At 42.7% G+C, this 21,670-nt stretch overlaps 1 pseudogene; it reads left to right on the top strand.

Moving 5' to 3' along the window:
* Positions 1-11,886: 11,886 nt before the first annotated feature.
* LOC118726030 lies at positions 11,887-12,769 on the top strand (annotated as a pseudogene).
* The last annotated feature ends 8,901 nt before the right edge of the window (positions 12,770-21,670 follow it).

Here is a 21,670-nt window from a genome sequence, read left to right as displayed (position 1 = left end):
GCAGACCCTGCCCCGGGGCCACTCAGCAGGGAGGCATCGCCGTGCTTGTGTTCCAGTCACCCTTGTTTCACTTCCTAATGACCCAAAGCGCCAGAGCTGTGCTGCGGCTCCGGTGTCACAGAGAAGGTGCACAGTGCTTGCTTTAGGGGCAAGGTGTGTGCAGTACACGAAGATATTCTGAGAGAGGGGGAGAGAGAACATTCACATGTTTTGTTACAGTATATTGTTAGAATTGCCCCACTTTATCACTAGTTATTGTTAATCTTCCACTGTGCCTAATTTATGCACTAACCTTATCATAGGTGTGTACAATAGGAAAAACCATACCACGTAGAAGTCCTCTCGGTGATCTCAAGCATCCATTCAATGCTTGGAGCATATCCCCCATGGATAAGGGGGCTGCCATGTATGTAAGAATTAGCACCTCCTTCAGCAGATCACTGTTGTGAACTGTAGAACTAACAACACAGATCTGAAGTCAGGGGCCTCAAATAAGGCCCTGCCTGCCTAACTCAGATGCCCCTCTAGTAGTGTTTACTAAACTGTACAAGCGTGGGCTCACTGGTCTGCCTTGCCCACTGGACTTCAAGGTCTATTGAGGCAGGGATGGCATTTCATCCGACCTCGTCACACCCGTGGAGTCATAAAACTGGAAACAAAGGAGGTGTCACTAGTAAGACAGCAGTCAGGACAGCAGATACTCAATAAATATTTACGGAATGAGGCCCCCGGGGTTGAGGAGAAGGAGGAAGGGAATGTTCTTCTGCTTTGGACACTGTGCCAACTCCAAATTAAATCTGAAGACAGTGGGATTTGGGGGGGCGGTGCCTTCCCATTCTTTCTCGCACACCTTTTCCCATGGTAGGGTGCCCAACTTCCCTGACACCTAGGGACTCGGGACTTCATATTGTTTTAATTCTGCCACAATGTTATTTCTCTGTCCTGTCATGTCCCAAAGTGCTCCAGGTTTCACAATCTCCATCTCCCCTGCCAGTCAGAACTGCTGTTCCCTCAGGGCTGCCACCGCAGCTGTTAAATGGTACATGTCTTACACGAATTTCATGTGTATGAATACCTAAGAGTCCTTAGTGCTTCAAGAGATTTACATTTTTAAAAAGCTGCAACGAACATCCATTTAGTGGAATTGTCAGCTGTGTGTTAAAATGAAGCAAGAGGAAGACGCTTTGGGGGCCCTGGGTCAGGTGAGCTACCAAGGAGCAAGCCAGTGTTGAGGTAACTTTCCTACGGGGTTCCTCTCATCCTCCCAGCCAGTGAAGCTGCAGTTCCAAAGCATTTATGCTTGCCTCTCAGCCTCCCCCCCTCCACCTCTGCCCATGGCGTTGTCAGGAAGGGCTGCCAGAGTGAGGAGAGCCAAACGTGGGCCAATGGGCAGAGCTAGCAGCTTTCTGTACGGCTTTGACCTTGAGAAAATAGGGACAGAAGTGTATTACTATTGGAAGGCAATTCTCCAGGAGCGCCTCGTGTTCTGTATATCTTGCAAGGGGAGACAGTGCCTGCCTTTGTCCTGGTGTATCTTTTCAAGACCCAAACAGCCTTGGAAGGCAGAGAGTATCTCTCTCAGGAGCCAAGAGCAGGTTAGTGCACTGTCTAGTATCATGAAGGGACTGCTTCCCCTGGGTCACTATAAGAGAGTCATTGCCTAAGCTCAGGGTTCCTCTCTTGTGATGCACCCGCAGCACGTGCAGGTGCCATCGACCCCTTCCTGTCACTCTGGGAACGGGGCTCGGGGAACTAGGACAAGTGGTAACACTGGCTACTGCCACTGCTGGGAGGAATACCCTGTCCTTTGCCTCTGATGTGGGACTTTCGTGCCTCCTGCCAAAATCTATGAAACTGTAACTAACTTGTCAGTTTGGAGATAGTGTTAAATCTCAGACCCTTCATCGTTCTTAACAATTATTACAAGTTAGAGATGAAAAAATTCCCAGCTCTCCCCAAAACAGATACCTCCAACAGTAAATTGGGCTCTTAAAGGGGTTATTGCAACTTTCCCCTGGGACTGCATGCATTATTAATTAGTTTTTCTGTTATGTCCTTGCTAACAATTTTTTTTGTTTGTTTTACGTGCAAACAGTACCAAAAGAAACCAATGCTCTTGACTCAGAGAGACACAGACCTGCTGATGCTCAGTTGTGTTGGGGGTGTGGGGAGTGGGCTGGCATGCCCCCAGTCAGCACGGAGATCACACTGCGGTGAAGGAGGGTGAGTGGCTGGCGTTCGTTCCTCTGCATGTACCTACAGAAACCAAATCTGCCCAACCTCTATTTTTGGCACGGGTAAGAACAACTCTGCTTTATCCTAATTCCTTTCCTGCCCACCCCCTTTCAAAGCCTATTTAAAGACATGTTCCTCAAAGTTATATTTGTCCTTCCTCGAGGGAGGAAAAAAGTCCTGATCACGTACCAATGGGAAACTGGCAGAGACATGTCGTATAAGTCACCTGTCAGAAAGGGAGTTTGAGAAAATAGAGGCATTTCACCTCTTCAGTGTTTTTATTTGTAGGGAAATGAGTTAAAGTAATGCCTTATTCACATGATTCCTATGCAGGGTGAATCCTCAGGACATATTAAAAATGGTGATAAAAAACTAAAGTGTAACTCTCTTCCCCTCACCCCTTGTTTTTCTAGCCTTTAATGTCAAGTTTATTCTGTGCTATAGGCACATCTCTTGCAGCTGCACAGGCAGCCTACCCTAAGTCTGAGTGGCTCAGGAGCAGAGTTAGGATAACACTGTAGTCTCCACAGGACCGGGGGCCCTCCTCCGCTTTGTTTAAAAGCACAGGCACCTCCTCACAACCAATGGAGGAGCAGAGACCTGGCCTGCTCACACCCTGGTCTAACCAGGTAAGGATTTAGGGAGGGACAGGGGGGCCTCACTTAAACACTCAAGCTACAAAGGACAGTCCATTCCCATTGCTTTAAGCCATGACCGTCCTCCCCTCCTTTAGCCATCTTCATCTTCAAATGTGACCCCTTTATCTTGTCATTCTTCACTTTGGGCAGAAATGTTGAAAGAGCAAAAGGGCAGAGAAATAGGAGAAAAAACACACAAAGTCCTCTGCTTCCCCTTTTATTCAACTGGAATAAACTGCCTTAAAAATGTATAAAGCATCCATAGATACAGGGATGCTCAATGGTCTTATTTTAATGCAAATCTCATTAATAATTAAAATAACAAGATACCATACAGCAACATAAACTAACTTTATTCATATTTTTAAATGATATTATCTTAATCTCTAAGGATTTTAGGGGTAAGGGAAAGAGTGGAGAGTATACTATCTATAATAGAAAACCATGAACTGTGTGGATTTGAAACATATCTTAAAAGACATCTAATCTGATCACCTTATAATGCTTGAATCCCTGGGTACTGACCCCACTAGATGTTCATACATATACATTAACATATCTATCATGTAAACAGTATTTAAAAATAAGACTCACTTGCCTCTGTAGATTCCTTTTTAAGGCAGTAAATCTTTTCTCAAGAGAAGTTTAGATGCCGGGGAGGGAGGGAGAATCAAGGTGTGGCTTACATCTTAATCAATGAGTCAGATTGAAGAGTAACTGCCCTTACAAGGAAATGGCTGTGTCTCTCAGAGGTGGACTAAGTTCAAAGTGGTACTCCAGTGATGTGCATGAGGGTCCTGGGGAGCACTGAGGTCCAAGCCCACCTTTATCTATGAGGCCTGGGAAAGTCCATCTGGACAGATACAGATTAGATGCAGGAAACTTCTTTATAATTAAGAGCTGAGGATGGGAATGGAGAGCAATCAGTAAGGGTCTACATTATCATAAACCAAAAGAAGACAGGTTACAGAAGTTTACATACAATAGATTTAGGCTTGACTACAAAACAGGAGCATGTTGTAAGATATATATGGCTAATATGCAAAGTGTCCCCTTGGCAGTTCAACCAGGAGACTGGTAGTCCAATTGCTTGCTATGACATGCATTAACCACCAGGGAGAGACATGAAATGAAGGAAGGCCCCGGTTGTTGGCCAGAAGGATCACTGGCCAGGCCTAGGAACCCAACCCACGCATGAATTTCATGCCCTGGGCCTCTAGTATAATTTGAAAGTGGATGCGTTGAATCTTGGCTTATGTTTGACATCTCCTGGAAAGGGGGCTTGGGACTTGGCTGGCACCGTGAGATGCTGCTTGCTGCAGGGCCCAGGTATGGTCACCAAAGATTCAGTATCTGCATCAAGCAAGCAGTCCCTGCAAACGGAAGTCTCTCTCATGCATTAGTCTTGCCACTGAGCAACAAAAAGAACTCATTTCTTTAGAATGTTTTGTCTGCTTTATGAGGATTTCCCCCCTAGTCAACTATTTCGCTACCAGCTCTCCCAAAGGGGAGAGAGGCTTCTCACACTCCAGGGAGGAGATGGCAGGCTCCAAAACCATCAATGGCTTTAATTCTCGTGTAAAGCCAGCTTAGCGAGTCACAGGTAGATTTTTACCAAAAATGCACAGAAGGGTCTATGCTGCCAATATCTTATTTAAAAATAATCAGCTCATCCTTGGCTAGATATATTGTGTGTGTGATAGCCAAATGCATTAAAGCATCAATAAAGACACCTTTGGAGATAACTTGTCAAAAACCCAATATCCTCAAGTGAATTGATTTCAGGAGGAATGATGAAAGCTCATAAGGAGCACTGCACGCATTAAGGATTTATGTGTTACTACTGTTAAGAGGGGAAAATGGAATAGTTTATTAGGATGACTTTTGTGAGTACATGTAAGATCTTATTTATCAGAGTAGATCTGCTTTTGTTGTTTTGTCTGTGTCTTTCCTTTTTATTTATTGATATTCATTCAAAAAAGTTATTTGAAGGTATTTTAGAAGCCATATAGAATTTTGCATATGACACAAGTCAAGATTGAAATTGACCAATGATCATATACCAGTGTATTCAGCATTTATGTGATTTATCTACAATGCACTGTATTCAAGCTTTTCTGAAGTTAGCAAAAATTCTTCCCATATTTTTTTTTAGTAACTCACTGATATAGGTAAATGTTACAGAAAATAAATGCTAAGCCTTTTGTTTGCTCTATTGTTAAATGATTTAAGTCTTTATTACCTACTCATTTCATACTCTCAAAAAGTATTAGTCACTTTATCAAGGTATTGTTTTCCTGTCAAGTCTTAGTATCTTATTTCTTAGTCACACTTCAAGATTCAAGAGTAATTTTTCTATGTGAAAATGTTAAATATGCAATACATGATTGTATAAACTCATTTAATTTCATTCTTTATCTCCTTTTAATCAAACATCTCCCTTATCAGAGTTCAATCATTATTTGGTTAATTATTAATAGCTATGTGTATTTTATATAATGGACATGGATAGGCCCAGTAAAATAATATATATATATATATATATATATATATATGCAAAGTGTCCCCTCGGGAGTTCGACCCGGAGTTCAATTGCTCACTATGACGTGTGCTGACCACCAGGGGGTGGTGAGGAATGAAGGAAGGCCCCAAAAGCAACCAGAAGGAAGGACACTGATCAGCCCTGATCTCCAGCCAAGCCAAGGGGCCCTACCCATGCATGAATTCCATGCACTGGGCCTCTAGTTTATGATTTAAAAAAAAATTGGATTTGATAAAGAATTATCATTTCCCATGCAATAGAATACTATGCTGGTATAAAAGCCATGTTGTAGAAGAATATTTATAGGAAAAGGTCCATGATATACATTAAGTAAAAATTGTGGGCAGTTGAATTTTATATATGGCATTTCCTCCTCATACAAAAATAGATAGCAAAAGGCCTGAGAATGTTCACCTATCCATGGGGACAGAAGAGTAGGGAGAGGTGCTTAGGATTTGTGATGACTTTTAAGTTTTCCCTTATGTTTTCTGTGCTTTTTAAATTTTCTGTGTTACCTGTATAAGTAGAAAAAATATTTAAAAGTGACTTGCTCAAATAAAAAACAGATTCTGTTTAGTGTCATTATCTAAATCAACCAATATTTTTTTAAACACAACCTGGTGCAAGATACTGTAGAAGGTATTTTAAAAATAGGGGGTTTTTTTTGTAGAATTGATATCATTAAAATGTCCATACTAACCAAGCAATCTATAAATTCAATGCAATTCCCATTAAAATGCCAATGGCATACTTCAAAGAGCTAGAACAAATTTTCCAAAAATTCATCCAGAATAAAAATAGACCCTAAATAGCTGCAGCAATCCTGAGAAAGAAGCACAAAGTTGGAGAGATCACAATACCAGATATCAAGCTACTCTCAAAACAGCCGGGTACTGGCACCAAGAACAGACATATAGACCATAGAACAGAACAGAGACCCAGAAATCAACACAAGCCATTATGCTCAATTAATATTTGACAAAGGAGGCAAGAGCATATAATGGAGTTAAGACAGTCTCTTCAATAAATGATGTTTGGAAAAATGGACAGATACTTGCAAAAAAAAAAAAAAATGAAACTAGACCGCCAACTTACACCATACCCAAAAATAAGCTTAAAATTGATAAAGGACTTAAACATAAGATGGGAAACCATAAAAATCCTACAAGACTCCATAGGCAGCAAATAACAGACATTTGTTGTGGCAATATCTTTACCGGCACAGCTCTTAGGGCAATGAAAACCAAGGAGAAAACAAACAAACGGGACTACATCAAAATAAAAACCTTCTGCACAGCAAAAGAAACCATCAAGAAAATGAAAAGGGAGCCCACTGTATGGGAGAACATATTGCCAATGTTATCTCCGATAAGGATTTAATCTCCAACATTTACGAGGAACTCAGACAACTTAACAAAAGAAAGATAAACAATCGAATCAAAAAATGGGCAAAGGACCTAAATAGACACTTTCGAAAGAAGACATACAGAAAGCCAAGGAACATGAAAACATGTTCAAAGTCACTAATCATCTGAGAGATGCAAATCAAAACAATGAGGTGCCATCTCACATCTATCAGAATGGCTATCATCAACAAATCAACAAACAACAAGTGCTGGCGAGGATGTGGAGAAAAAGAAACCCTCATGCACTGCTGGTGGGAATGCAGACTGGTGCAGCCACTGTGGAGAACAGTGTGGAGTTTTCTCAGAAAATTAACAATGGAACACCCATTGACCCAGTAATCCCACTCCTAGGAATATATTATATCTCAAGAAAACAGAAACACCAATCGGAAAGGATATATGCACCCCTATGTTCATAGCAGCACAATTCACAATAGCTAAGATTTAGAAACAACCTAAGTGCCCATCAGCAGGTGAGTGGATTAGAAAACTGTGATACATCTACACCATGGAATACTACACTGCTGTAAAAAGGAAGGAATTGCAACAGCATGGATGGAACTGGAGAGCATTATGCTAAGTGAAATAAGCCAGTCAGTGAAAGATAAATATCACATGATCTCACCCATTTGTGGAACATAATGAACAACATAAACTGATGAACAAAAATAGATACAGAGGCAAAGAAACATCGAATAGAAGGCAAGGGAGGGTTGGAGTGGGAGTAAGAGATCAACTAAGGACTTGTATGTATGCATATAAGCATAACCAATGGACACAGACACTGGGGAGTGGGGTTGAGGGCATGTGCCAGGGCTAGGAGAGGCAGGCTGGTGGTCAATGGAGGGGGTGGGGGGAAGGAGACATATGTACTACTACAATATTTGTAATACTTTAAACAATAAAATAAAATTTAAAAAATACTTTTTTTCTCCCTTGTAGTCAAAGAACTTTCAGTCACGTTTTAGAAGAATTGGATGAAAAATGTAAGATGTTGCTTCACTGATGTGGTTCAGTGGTTGTGTTGTGGACTCAATTCCCAGTAGGGGGTGTGCAGGAGGCAGCCAATCAATGATTCTCTCTCATCATTGATGTTTCTCTCTCTCTCTCTCTCTCTCTCTCTCTCTCTCTCTCTCTCTCTCTCTCTCTTTCTCTCTCTTTCTCCCTCTTCTCTCTCTTTCTCCCTCTCTCTCTTTTTCTCTCTCTCTCTCCTTTTCTGAAATTAATAAAAATATATTTAACACATGCATAAGATGTTTAAAAAACCAATAAGGTTTAAATAACAAGTCAAGCCAGGAATAGAAAGGTAATGAGCACATATGAATTATAGAGAAATATTGCTATGAGGAGAATCACTTCTCTGCTGGACATTCCTGTGTTAATCTGATACACTGTGACTCTAACCAGCCCCTGCCTTTTCCTTTCCCATTTGTAGTGTTCCACTGCTGATTTCATCATCTGTATATAATCCTGTTTCTGAGTTTTGGTGGCATTTAGCAACACGCAGTTCTGAAACTCCCTCGTTCCCCTCCAGCAGGCCACTTAGTCACATGGAGGAACTTTACAGGATGCAGTGGTCATTTCAACCCCTACCCTTTGTCTAGATTTCCATTTAGATATGACATCTAAAACTTCCTTCCCTGCTGCCTGATGTGGATTAAATGGTGGGGAAGGAAAACTGTCCCATCTTCTCACTCTGGGGCTCTTGACACCTGTTCTCAGGTAGAGAAGGCCGTGCGCTCTTCTCCGGGAGGTGCACAAGGCGTTGAACCCAGCACCTTCTGAGGATGGGGCGGAACAAGGAGGGCGGGACCCAGGGCTCCTAACTGTATTGCACTTGAGGACACTGACCTTGGGTGTTTCTCTCCCTCGGTATTTTTTTTTAATATATTTTTATTGATTTTTCACAGAGAGGAAGGGAGAGGGATAGAAAGCTAGAAACGTTGATGAGAGAGAATCATCGACCATCTGCCTCCTGCACACCCCCCACCGGGGATGTGCCCACAACCAAGGCACATGCCCTTGACCGGAATCAAACCCAGGACCTCCCAGTCCGCAGACCGACGCTCTACCACTGAGCCAAACCGGTGCCAGCTCCCTCGGTATTTAACTGTTTGTTCATTCTTCCCCTGGGAATGAATTATTGACATTCAGAGAAGCTAAGTCCACCGTAAAGAAATATATTACTCATCGCCAAAAGAAACCCACATTCTTACCTCTAATGGTGGAAACGGAGGGCTTCAATGTACCTGGACACTATCTATGGGGTCGGTGAGACAAATAAATGTTCAGCCAGTGCTTCTGTTGTTCAATGCAGAGTCTTACAGGTTCCCTCCGGAGCTGTTTTATGAGAATGTGGATTTCCCACAGAGGGAGTTAGATAGGATACATTTAAAAAGTGCTGCACTTCAAAGTGATAACAGGGTCTTCATGGCATTTCTTCACTCCTGATAAGTGAGAAAGATGCGGGGATAAATATTTCCCCAGAGCACTTGTGAATTCTATTTGTCTAATGAAAATTTTACTTTTCCTTCTTATTATTGATTTCTCCTTCCCTCTCTCCTTCTTCCTGAATTCCTATTTTCTTTAATAAATTATATACACGTGTTTGAAGCTAGATTTCTATAGGTGGTGCTGAGGAGTGAGTGTGTCTTTTCTTATTGATTAAATGAATACAAACATTTATAAGTCCTCTTCCCCAGGGGCAAAGCAATGATGAAAAACAACAGGAGCCTCCTTATTGAAACACAACTGCTCAACAGCTCCTGTAGAAGCTAAAAATAATTTCTTTGAAATTAAAAAAATAGCATAACCTAATGAATGCTTTATTCGAGTAACATATTTGATATAAAGAAATGTTAGGTCACTGTTCCCATTATACTGGAAAGTTGTTTCCCTGAATTAAAAACCTCTACTAAAGGATGACTTCTTAACATCACACTCACTCTTACATAATTACACAGATTATTCATTAAACAAAGAGATTGCCATTTCCAAAAGTAATGTTTATTGAGCAATTTTCTATACCTGAAGCTAGCTGCTAATAAAAGTATTGATGGAATAGAGAGAAAAGTTCTCCTCTGTGTTTTGTTATTCTCCTGGTAGTCACTGTTTACATTGTTTACTTTATCTGAGGAAAATTAGGATTTGTAAAAATCCAAGGGCGATTGCCTTCTCTCCGCCGCTTTTAGCCTGCTGACTATTCTTGATATTTTATTTTTACCTGAAAATTTAAAAGTCCTGAATACTTGGTTAGGCTCAAAATTTCCGGAGGACGAGAATAGAAAAGGAAAGTGATCTTTCCCAGGGCCCTGGCTGCTCACAGAGTCCGAGTGGAAAATGCCCTGTGTGCCTGAAGGCTTGGGAGGAAGAGCAGCGGCTGGCATGGTCAGAACCTAGAGCTGGCACCTAGCCATTGCCTGGCCTGGCACGGTACTTCACCTGCGGGGAGCTTGAGGTGTAAAGAAGCCAGGTGACATCGCCAACGAGACACTGCCGGCCAGTTCCCTTACAAGCCTGCCCTTTCTTCTTCATCATCCTCCCAGGCACTTGAGTAAGATGGCCCTAGGCTACTTGTCTTGATTTCTTGACAAGTAACAGTTTTTTAAAAAACAGGGTATCAAAAATCTACAGGGAGAATGTAGGGGAGAGTGGAGGGGAGGTAAGAGATCAACCGAAGGACTTGTATGAGTTCATATAAGCACAATCAATAGACCCAAGACACTGCGAGGGGAGGGGGAGGAAGGCAAGTAGGGGGTGAAGGAGAGGCAGGGGAGGGGGGAGGTCAATGGGGGAGAAAACAGGAGATATATGTACTACTATTTACAATGCCTTAAACAATAAATAAATAATTTTTTAAAATGTACATGTGATCAATGTCATAACACAACTCTTTTGTGACCTCATAAACAGAAGGAAAAAAAATGTAAGAAAACTCAAAACTCTGACACATTCACAACATAATAGTATCCTCAGCTCTTCCAGCAGAGTTAGTGTTAAAAGCACAAGGGAAGGACTTATATGCATGCACATAAACACAACCAATCGTCACAAGACACTGGAGTGGAGGAGTGAGGGCAAGTCCGGGGAGGAAGAAGGGGAGGCCAGAAGGAGGTCAATGGGGGGGGGATGGGGGGGCGCAAGAGGGGACATATGTACTACTATTTGTAATACCTTAAACAATAAAACAAACAAACAAACAAACAAATAAAGCAGGTTATTTTACATTTGTTGACGAGTTGGCAGTATGAACACAGGCACCATTCAGAGTATCTGGCCTACCACATCCCAGGCTTGAACTCCGCTGCCCTTTGCATCTCCATCCTGCTGCTTCTCACTAACCCAGTGACGCCCCCACCACACTCCCACTTCTGCCACCACTACACCGGTGCCAGCTGCCTTTGTGCCGGTGCCTTCACCTTCATCCTCCTCCTCCTCCTCCACTCTCAAGAATGCATTTGCCTACATTCTTTTCTGTCTGAAGACATCCTCTCTGTCCTTTAGGCCCAGTGCAGTCACCTGCTCTGTGAACCTCCCCAGACCACCCCTCACCAGGGCACAATCACTCCCTCTCTCCTTTGTGCATTAACAGCATTACCCTGAGTAGAGATCAGCCTGCATTTGGTATGAAAGGACCATATCTTGTTTGTCTGTGTGTCCCTAATGCGATGTGGCCATTCAGTAAGTCTTTGGAGAACTAATTGTGGGAATCTTGGTTGCCCAACTTCCATTTCACTGCTCTGGGGCCTTGCCCCTATCACTCAGAGGAGATTTTCTTGGCTTTAGGGGTCAGCTTTGTTTCTGTCATTGTCCTTCATACCTACAGAGAATCTTCTAATAGAGCTGTTTCTTCATCACACTCCTTTCTGTCAGTGGTATTTAGCATCTTTAAAGAAAATAGGGTTCTCAGTGTAAAACACCATTATTGTATAGAATGACCATCGAACATGTAATTATTTTTATTTAGTTGGCCTGAATATTTTAAAACTATTTTTATTGGCCACCAGCCACTTCTCGCCTCTCCTCCCCCGGCACAAGCCCGGGGGCAGAGCGGGAAGCCAGGACCATGTTCCACCGCAAGCTGACTGACCCTGACTACCACAACCCCGCCAGCTTCAATGGCAGAGATGAAACAGAATTCAGAAACTTTATTGTTTGGCTTGAAGACTAGAAAATCAGACACTGCAGGATTGAAGACAGAGGTAATTTAAGAAATCCTCAGCAGTGACTGGCCCAAGTTCTTTGAAAAGTATCTCACAGATGTTAGCTGTCCTTTCAGGATTCAAGATCGACAAGAAACAATTGACTGGCTTCTTGGTTTAGCCATTAGACTTGAATATGGAGATAACGCTGAAAAATATAAGTACTCTGTATCTGATCATACAAAAGATGCTACAATGCAGCTAAAAATGCAGAGCCATTGATCAATTTTGTATGTTAATAATCCTGATTTTAAGGCTGGTGTGATGGCTTTGGCTAACCTTCAGAGTCAATGTCATGATGATCACCTGGTAATGCTTAAGGCAATTTGCATTTTGGTCCAGGAACACCTGGCACAGGATGCAGTTGCTAGAACAAATCAAGCAAAAGAGAGGTTGCCTGTTGCTTTAGTATTGGTTTTGACACAGGAGATGCAGTTCTTAATGAAGCTCAAATTCTGCGATTGCTGCATATAGAACTCAGAGAGCTACAGACAAAAATTAATGAAGTCACAATAGCTGTTCAGGAAGTTATTGCTGACCCCAAGCCAGACCACAGGCTGGGGAAAGTTGGAAGATGAGCCTTTTAGGATTTCAGCCTCTCACCTATGTAGGACAGATGGGAACCATGCCCACCATGGTATGTGTTTCAAAATCAAACATCACATTTTCAAGGGAAGAATCCCAGAAAATTGACTATGATCTAGAGATTTACCATCATTGCTTTTCCTTTATAAAGTTTGGGAAAGCTGGGGAAAATATTTTTATTGATCTCAGAGAGGAAGGGAGAAGGAGAGAGAGATTGAAACACCAATGATGAGAGAAAATCATTGATGGGCTGGATCAAGCTTGCAACCCAGGCATGTGTCCTGACCAGGAATCCTGGTTCATGGGTGGACACTCAACAACTGAACAACACCGGCTTCAGAGTGTCTCCTTATTTCTAGCACAATAAAGTGTTGCCTGTTTTTGAACTTTATATGAATGGAATCATACAGTTCACATTCTCTTTTGTATCTGTCTGCTTTTGCTCAATATTATGTTTGTAAGATTCTAAAAGCTGTCTTTAAAAATGAGTAATATTGCAGTATCTAAGATTTTAATCAATGTCTATGAGATGTTTTCCATGTCGCCAGTTCAGAAAGAAAGCAGTTATTATGAGGTATGCATGAAATTCCTCTCTAGGGGATGCCTGCTCAGCATTCATCCTTGTCATTCCTATTAGCAACCCAGCTTTATTAGGGTGCTTGCACACCCCTTTCCTGTGCAATCCACGTGATTTATGGGGGTGAGCCTGATTAGTAATCCTGCTTCTCATCCTCAGAGAGTGGCTGAGGAAGAGAAGTCTGCTGGGGCTCCTGGGAAATATCCTGCCTATTACTCAAGAGATGCTAGCAGAAGTGCCCCTCTAGCTCTTCTTCTGGATATGGTTATGTGTGTGTGAGGTTCAGACCTCCAAGGCTACTCCATCACCAGCCCTGAGATTGAAGTCAATACAAGGAGGAAGAGAACCAAGAATCACACAAAATAGGGCCACTACCAGACTTGAGCCCATTCTGCCTCCAAATGTCCAGTTAGGCCATCCAGCATATATCTCATCATTGTTTAATCCAGGTGGGGGTTTCTTGTTTGCTCATTTTAAAAAAATACTTAATACTAAATGCATTTTAACCAATACATCTCCTAAGGACTTGGAGGAAGACCTGGAAGTGAGTCCAACTGGAGTTCATGTATTTTTTTAATAGTTTTTCAGAATTTGATGGCTAGAATGAATTTGTTTTCTAAGATGAAAAACTCACTTGGAATTTCATTCCAAAGCATAATTCTCGATATTAATAAAGAGAAGGAATTGTGAATGTGCTTCTTAAGAAATGGATGCTTGCCTAACTAGCATGGCTCAGTGGTTGAGCATCAGCCTATGAACCAGGAGGTTACTTGCTCTTTGTAAAATTGTTATGGCACATAGTTAGAATGACTAGCTGATCCTCGAAGGATGATCTTGAATATTCAAATTATATTTTACTTTAGTACAAAAAAAATCAGTATTTAATGCAAAGCAATTAGTAGCACCTACTAAAAATGAAAAGCATTAAGTAGTAATGAGATAGTGTGCCCCAAATCTCCCTTCCAATACCATCATTTGCTGGAAATTTTCCAAAAGGAAATGGAAATAAAGGGATTATATTTTACTTGCATACAAGGGGGAATCGTGTTCAACTGCCATAAATAAGAACACGTTATATGTAGATGGAATTTGAACCAAAAAGTGAAGGTAATATTATGCCTTTGGAAAGCCAAGGTCTCCACTGTGATTTAAAGTGCTGTTGTTTATAGTAAGCATCTTGGCAAAAGCAGAACATGGATAAGAAGCCTGAGTCATTATCATGAATCTATATGTCAAGCTGTGAGTAAGGAAAAGGGGCATAAACTAGCTAAAATCTCATTCAAGCCAATGATCTTTAAATGCACCCAGGCATTCTTAGAAATAATGTCATCAGGAGATGAATCAAAAAGCATCGTTACTCTGAGTCTGATCTAAAAATCAATAATAAAAGCTTTTCTCTTTGTAAAACAATTATTTCATCATGTGTTTCCCTTGGTCACCAGTCAGAAATTTGATAGTGAATTGGACGTAACCTGAACTCCTTTCCTCTTTCTTCATCCCTCCCTCCCTAACTTATTTCTTTCCTTCCATTCTTCCGAATGGAAGGGACAAAATAGTCAAAAGTTATTCTTTCCAAAAAGCAAGGAAATCAACTGAAGATTTCCATGGGCTTGCTAGCTGTATCAATGAGCTATTGTTGCATGACAAACCATCTCAAAAAGTTATGAATTCCAACTATCATTTATATAGTTCACTAGAGGCCCTATGAATGAAATTCATGCATGGGGAGCGAGTGTGCCTCACCCTCTCCAATCTGGGATCCTTTTAAGGATGTCCTACTGTCGGTTTACAGGGTGTGGGCCTAAACCAGCAGTCAGACATCCCTCTTGCAATCCAGGACTGCTGGCTTCTAACCGCTCACCTGCCTGCTTACCTGCTTTATTGCCCCTAATCACTCTGCCTGCTGACTTGGTCGACCCTAAATGCCCTCTCCTGCCAGCCTAATCACCCCCAACTACCCCTTCTGCTGGCCTTCTCACCCTCACCTCTCCTCCCCACTGGCCTGCTGGTCCCCAAATGCCCCCCTGCTGGATTGCTCATTTCAAACTCCCTCCCCCCACTGTCCTTCTCACCCCCAACTGGTCCCCATGATGGTCTGCTTACCCCCAATGGCCCCGCCCACCCACCAGCCTGATCACCCACAACTGCCATCCCATCCTGGCCTGAATACCCACAACTGCCCTCCCTTCTTGGCCTCTAACCGCCTCTACCTCTGCCCCACCACCATGGCTTTGTTCAGAAGAACGTCTGGAAGGTCTCCTGGAAGGTCTTCCAGTCTAATTAGCATATTAACCTTTTATTAATATAGATAGAGGCCTGGTGCACCTGTGGGGGCCAGCTGGTTTGCCCTGAAGGGTGTCCCGAATCAGAGTAGGGGTTCCCTTGGGGCATGGGGTGGCCTGGGTGAGGGGCCTGTGGTGGTTTGCAGGCTCGCCATACCCCCATGGGGTGAGGAGTTCTGTTGGGGGTCTGTGGCCAGCCTGAGTGAAGAGCTGAGGGCTGTTTACAAGCTGGCCACAGCCCCTTCAGGATGAGGGTCCCTGCAGGATGAGGGTCCCAGCCTGTCTGAGGGGCTGAGGGCTGTTTGCAGGCCGGCCATGACCCCCTGAAGGGGCCCTCACCCCGTGGGAGTGTGGCCAGCCTGGGTGAGAAGCTGAAGGCTGTTTTCAAGTTGGCCATGCCCCCCTGGTGATTAAGTCTCCCAGCCCCTCCTTTCTGTTTTTTAGCACCTCTTTGAGCAGGGGCCAGGGACAGCTAGAAGCAGGTATCTGGGATTTATTTATCTTTTATAATTGAAACTTTGTAGCCTTGAGCAGAGGCCAGGGCTGGCCAGGGCAGGCAGGAAGCTTGGCTTCCTCCATTGCCTGGGGCAACTCAAGCCTCCTGCTCACTCCAGCTCCATGGCCACTGCCATCTTTGTGGGGCTAATTTGCATACTCGCTCCTTATTGGATAGTGGGTGTAGCAGAGTGATGGTCAATTTGCATGCTTCTCTTTTATTAGTGTACATGATACTGCCAGTCAAGCTGGCCATATAGGCTGGTCTTACCTAGGCTCCCTCACCTATCTGCATGCAGCCACATGGTGGTGAGGAACTCTGGTTCCAGGGTTTGGCAGGCGCCTCTTGGCTCTCCTCCATGTGGCCTCTCTGCCTCCATCAGGCTAGCCAGAATCTGTGCTCAAGGTGGAGGCAGAGGCCCAGCACAGAAAGAGGAAGCATGCAAAGTTTTTGAAGCCTAGGCTTAAAACTGGCACAGGTTCACTGCTACCACATTCTTTCAGTCTAAACAAGTCACCAGGCCAACTCAGATTTAAGACGTGGGGAATAGTCTCTACCTCTTTTTTTTTTTTTTAATATATTCTATGATGCACAGTGAACACCTGCTTAATGCAGGAAAACACCACTCAGCTGGCTCATGGCTGGCCAGTGCAGCAGAGGTGCCTGGAGCCTCTTTCGCCTCCGCAGCAGTGCTAAGGATGTCCAACTAACGGCTTAGCCCCACCATTAGTCGGACATCCCCCGAGGGCTCCCAGGCTGCCAGAGGAATGTCTGACTGCCAACATAGGCCCAATCCCCTGGTAAACATCTCCCAAAAGGACATGGGCTGGGCTGAGGGACGCATACCCCCTGAGTGCACAAATTTTCATGCACTGGGCCTCTAGTCATTAACATAAAATAATAGCACATTTTAATAAAAATGAATATATATTTTTAAATATATTTTTATTGATTTTGTACAGAGAGGAAGGGAGAGAGATAGAGAGCTAGAAACACCGATGAGAGAGAGTCATCGATCAGCTGCTTCCTGCACACCCCCCACCGGGGATACGCCCGCAACCAAGGTACATGCCCTTGACCGGAATCGAACCCGGGACCTTTCAGTCCCCAAGCCGACGCTCTATCAATTGAGCCAAACCGGTTTCGTCTAAAAATTAATATTTTTACTTGAACATTACCTTACCAGACACTGAATAACTGAACAAATTAATAAGCATAATGTAAATAAACCTAGTTTTTCTTGTTCTCTGAAAGCAAAATATTTTCTATTGCCACACCAAACAAGTCAGTACATGACTAGTATTAGTGGAGAAAATAGGTGCACCTACACATTTAAGGGAAATTAATGCAACACAGTTATAGTAATCAGTCATTAGTGAAGGTTGTAGTTCATTATTAATAATTATGTATAACAGAATATTGTAAAAATTAAGTTACAAATTTTTTTTATTAAAACGTTAGTATATACCATTATATTGGCTGGCCCAAAAAATATTTGTTGTTGGCCACATGCAGCCCGCAGGCCATGAGTTTGACATGCTTGCTTTAAAACATTTATTAAATAAATATCTTTTTTAAATTCCTATTTTATCAAGAATTTTTATTCAGGAGTGAATATTGAATTTTATTAAATGTTCCCTCCTGCCTTTGCATGTATAAAGATGATCATAGATTGGAGTTTTCCTCCTTTGAACCATGTGATGGATTACCTTAATAGATTTTCTAATATTAAACTTTCCTTGCATGTTTGGAAAGCACCTTACTCAGTTGTGACTATTGTTCTTTTATTACATTTATTAACCTCATTGTCACTATTAAAATTTGATAGCTTATGAATGGTCTGTAGTTTTCTTTTTTTTAAAATATATTTTTATTGATTTTTTACAGAGAGGAGGAGAGAGGGATAGAGAGCTAGAAACGTCGATGAGAGAGAAACATCGACCAGCTGCCTCTTGCACACCCCCTACCAGGGATGTGCCCGCAACCAATGTACATGCCTTTGACCGGAATCAAACCTGGGACCTTTCAGTCTGCAGACCAACGCTCTACCACTGAGCCAAACCGGTTTCAGCTGTAGTTTTCTTTTTTGTGCTAGATTTGGTATTAAAGTTATAATTCTCTGTCAGAGAGAAATTTCCAGATTTTGTCCTAAAGAATATTATATTATAGATTGCCAAATTCTGCCTAGGTTTTTCATTCTATTGCTCAATCCCGTTATTCTTTACTAGATGAGTCACTCTGATTCCCCTAAATTCTCTTACTTCCTCAAGCCTCCAAATCTCTTTAATTTATTCATAGTGTGATACAGGCAGTTTCTGACTTGGCCTCCAGAGATAACTACTTCCTGATATTCATACCTTTGTGTAATCCCCTCACTTGGATGTGAGGAGGACCTGTGACTGGTTTCCAACCAGTAGAATATGGCAAAGATAATGTGATGTCACTTCCATGGTTAGGTGATGTAAGATAGTGACTTCTGTGTTATTAACAGACTCCCTTACAGACTGATCAAGCAAGTTCCCGTGTTGGAGAGGCCCCATGGTAAGGAAATGAGGGTGGCCTGTGGCCAACAGCCTTTGAAAACCAATCGTTCCAACCACCAGGTCCTTCCCCAGAGAGGCCTTAGGTGAGACCTCAGCCCTGGCCAAGCCCCACCTGCGCCTGTGAGATACAAGGAGGCAGAGGTCCCTACATTCAGGTTCCTCAGAAACTGTGAGGATTATGGCTATTGTTTTAAGCTGCTGAACTTGTGGTAATTTGTGGCCGCTCCTAAATGTGGGCTGGGTGTGGGGTCAGCCACATGGATAGCGGCAATCAGTGTGTGTGGCATTCCTGTGTTAGGTCTGAGGGTTTCATGATGGTTCTGCTCAGACTCTATGTTCTCACCCAGCCTTTGCACATGTGGGCAAGGCAGACCCCTGGAAACTTTTCTGGAAAATGAAAAAGAGGCAGTGACTGAGGACATCATCTTACTAACAGAAAAACTAGAGAGACAGCAGATACAAATGAATAGCATGAGAAGGAAGCAAAGAGGGGGGAAGGGGCCGGAGAGAGTTAAAATAAACAACAACAACAACAACAACAACAACAAAAAGCCACCTATAAGAAAATATAAGGATTATTGAACAGCTATAAAGTGGATTACAACTTTGCCTTGGCTCATTCCTGTAGAACTCAGCCTCCTTTGTAATAAGCCCTGAGAGTGAGCTGTGTTGACTTGTTCGGGTTCATCTTAGGGTGGACATCTTTCCTGTCTGTTCCTGCCTTCTCCTTTCTATCTCCTTCCCTCGGCCCTCCTGACCACTCACCTGTGGACATACAGCTTCCTCCTTCCTTCTTACAGCTACTGGCTTCCACCTTGTTTTGCCTCATTTGGTTTCCCTTCTGCAGAGCAAATTTCATTTCCCATTCCTCCACAGAGAGAAGGGAAAGAAAAAGACAAAGAAGACACTACCAAGTCCCATGTCATCAATATGTCCGAAGTAGAACAGGCTGCATAATTTTCAATGCCTCTTGTTCAGAATTTATTAATAATTTCATGATGGCAGAGCTGGCCTGTTCAGGGCTGGACTCTGAGCAGCTGCCGGTCTGGGACTGGGCTCTGGGCAGTTGGTAAGATGGATCCTCATGAAGCTGATCCTGGGTGGAGCTCTTTGGTCCCCTTCCCAACTGCTGTCCTCAGGTATCCCTCTGTCTCTCATGGCCATCCTTTAGGGTGGCTGGTCCCATCCTTGCATCCAGGAAAGCCAATGGTGCATCCCCATTGCCTTGGTCAGTAAGAGGTTTAGGATGTACACATGAGACGGTTACTCCTGGCCAATGGAGTCTGATTACATGATTGACAGAAAGAGACACAGGAGAAGGAACGCTCTTCTTTTCCTACACCTTACCACCTGTACAGTAATGCCTGGCATTGCCGTAGCCATGCGCTAAGGGAGGGACATTTTCCTGAAGGTGGCCAAGGGGAAGGAGAAGAAATCCATTGATTTGTTGTTGAGTTAACTAGCCATGAAGCCATTCTTGCTTGGCTTCTTGGTGTGTGAAATAATAAATATTTTTCAATGGATTTTTAGAAAAAGAGAGAGAAACACTGATTTGTGATTCCACTTATTTATGCATTCATTGGTTGCTTCTTGTAGGTGCCTTGACTGGAGATTGAACCCACAACTTTGGTGTATCTGGACGAGGCTTTATCTGGCCAGGGCTATAAGCAGCTCAATTTACTTATCAAAGTAATCAAACAAATTTTTACATAAAAGCAAGTCCGTTCATAAAAACAAGACCAGGAAAAAAAAAAAAAAAAAAAAAAAAAAGACAGAAAAGTGAGTCCTAGAGCAGAACAGGGGATAGGGCCTCTGGATGGCCTTCTCCCCCTGAAGAGGCCCATCGCCCACTGTCCAGTTTCTCACCATCTTGTGAGATGTTAAGCATGTAAATTTATAGAAAGTTTGGAAACAGGAGTAACAAACATATTAAACAAAACGAAAACCCAGATTTTAGAAACAGGTTTGATCATAGAAACTTTGATTTACAAATAAGATCTCCTAAGGGTAACACGTGTGTAAATGTTGCCAGTTTAGATGCAGAACCAATAAACAGTTGAATGTGCTTTTTTGGGGTCACCTTGGAAATTGCCACTGTCAGTGACTTAGAGGTAAACTACTGGAAACTCTTTCTTGAGCTGCCGCTAAATAAATGTGTTCTGAAGCTATTTGTTAGGGTTAGGACTCTGTCTATTGTAAGGGTGAGGAAGCCTAACTCGGGCTGACTTGGGCTTACATAACCAGAGACTCCAAGGGGGACTGGATTCTGGCCCAGTTGGATCCAGGCTCAAATAACACAGCCTCTGTCTCTGTCTCTCTCTCTCTCTCTCTCTCTCTCTCTCTCTCTCTCTCTCTCTCTCTGTGAAACTATCTATTATGCTCCATCAAAGTGACAATCTAAAAGACAAGATGTGAATTCCCAAAACACTCACTCTCTCTCTCTCTCTCTCTCTCTCTCTCTCTCTCTCTCTCTCTCCATCTATTGGCTCTACCATCTTTGAGTGAGAAGGTGCTCTGATTGGACAGGTTTTCCTCACATCTTTGCCTGGCTCCTGGCGCGTGCGTGTGTGTGTGTGTGTGTGTGTGTGTGTGTGTGTGTGTGCAAGGATGCAACTACCCCAGGCCCCTGGACTGGTTGGGAAGGAGAGGCGGGTTCCAAAGGGTTTTGTATGAGAAGGTGGGGGAGAGGGTGCCAGGTTGGCAATAACAAGTGTCTGTATGACTGTTGTGCAACAAATTCCTGGTGAAATTTTAGTTTATGCATAGCAAGTATTTCAGGGAAAGATGAATGTTTCCCACAAGTCAAAATAAAGAGTTCTGAATCCAACACTAATTTGTTTTAAAGTTAAGGGTGTGTGTATGTGTGTGTTTCTTCTTCTTCTTCTTCTTCTTCTTCTTCTTCTTCTTCTTCTTCTTCTTCTTCTTCTTAATATAACAATTAAGTTTTGAGGCTTGAGTTAAGAGTTTAGTCTTCTGTCTTAATCATCCCAAAGCTAATTCTGTTTCTAAATTGAAGGGGGTGTGAATTCACACATGTCTAATCTCAAACGTAAATTGGAAAAAGAATGAAATGAACGCAGAAACATAATGTGTGTTAGCAAGTCAGAATGATGACAGGCGAGATATGACAAAGCAAGATTTTTGAGTGAAACTATCTATTATGCT

The sequence above is a fragment of the Pipistrellus kuhlii genome, unplaced genomic scaffold, assembly GCF_014108245.1.
Source record: "Pipistrellus kuhlii isolate mPipKuh1 unplaced genomic scaffold, mPipKuh1.p scaffold_m20_p_21, whole genome shotgun sequence".
Taxonomy (NCBI): domain Eukaryota; kingdom Metazoa; phylum Chordata; class Mammalia; order Chiroptera; family Vespertilionidae; genus Pipistrellus; species Pipistrellus kuhlii.
Note: the sequence above shows the minus strand (reverse complement) of the source record. Positions and strands in the feature narration are given on the sequence as shown.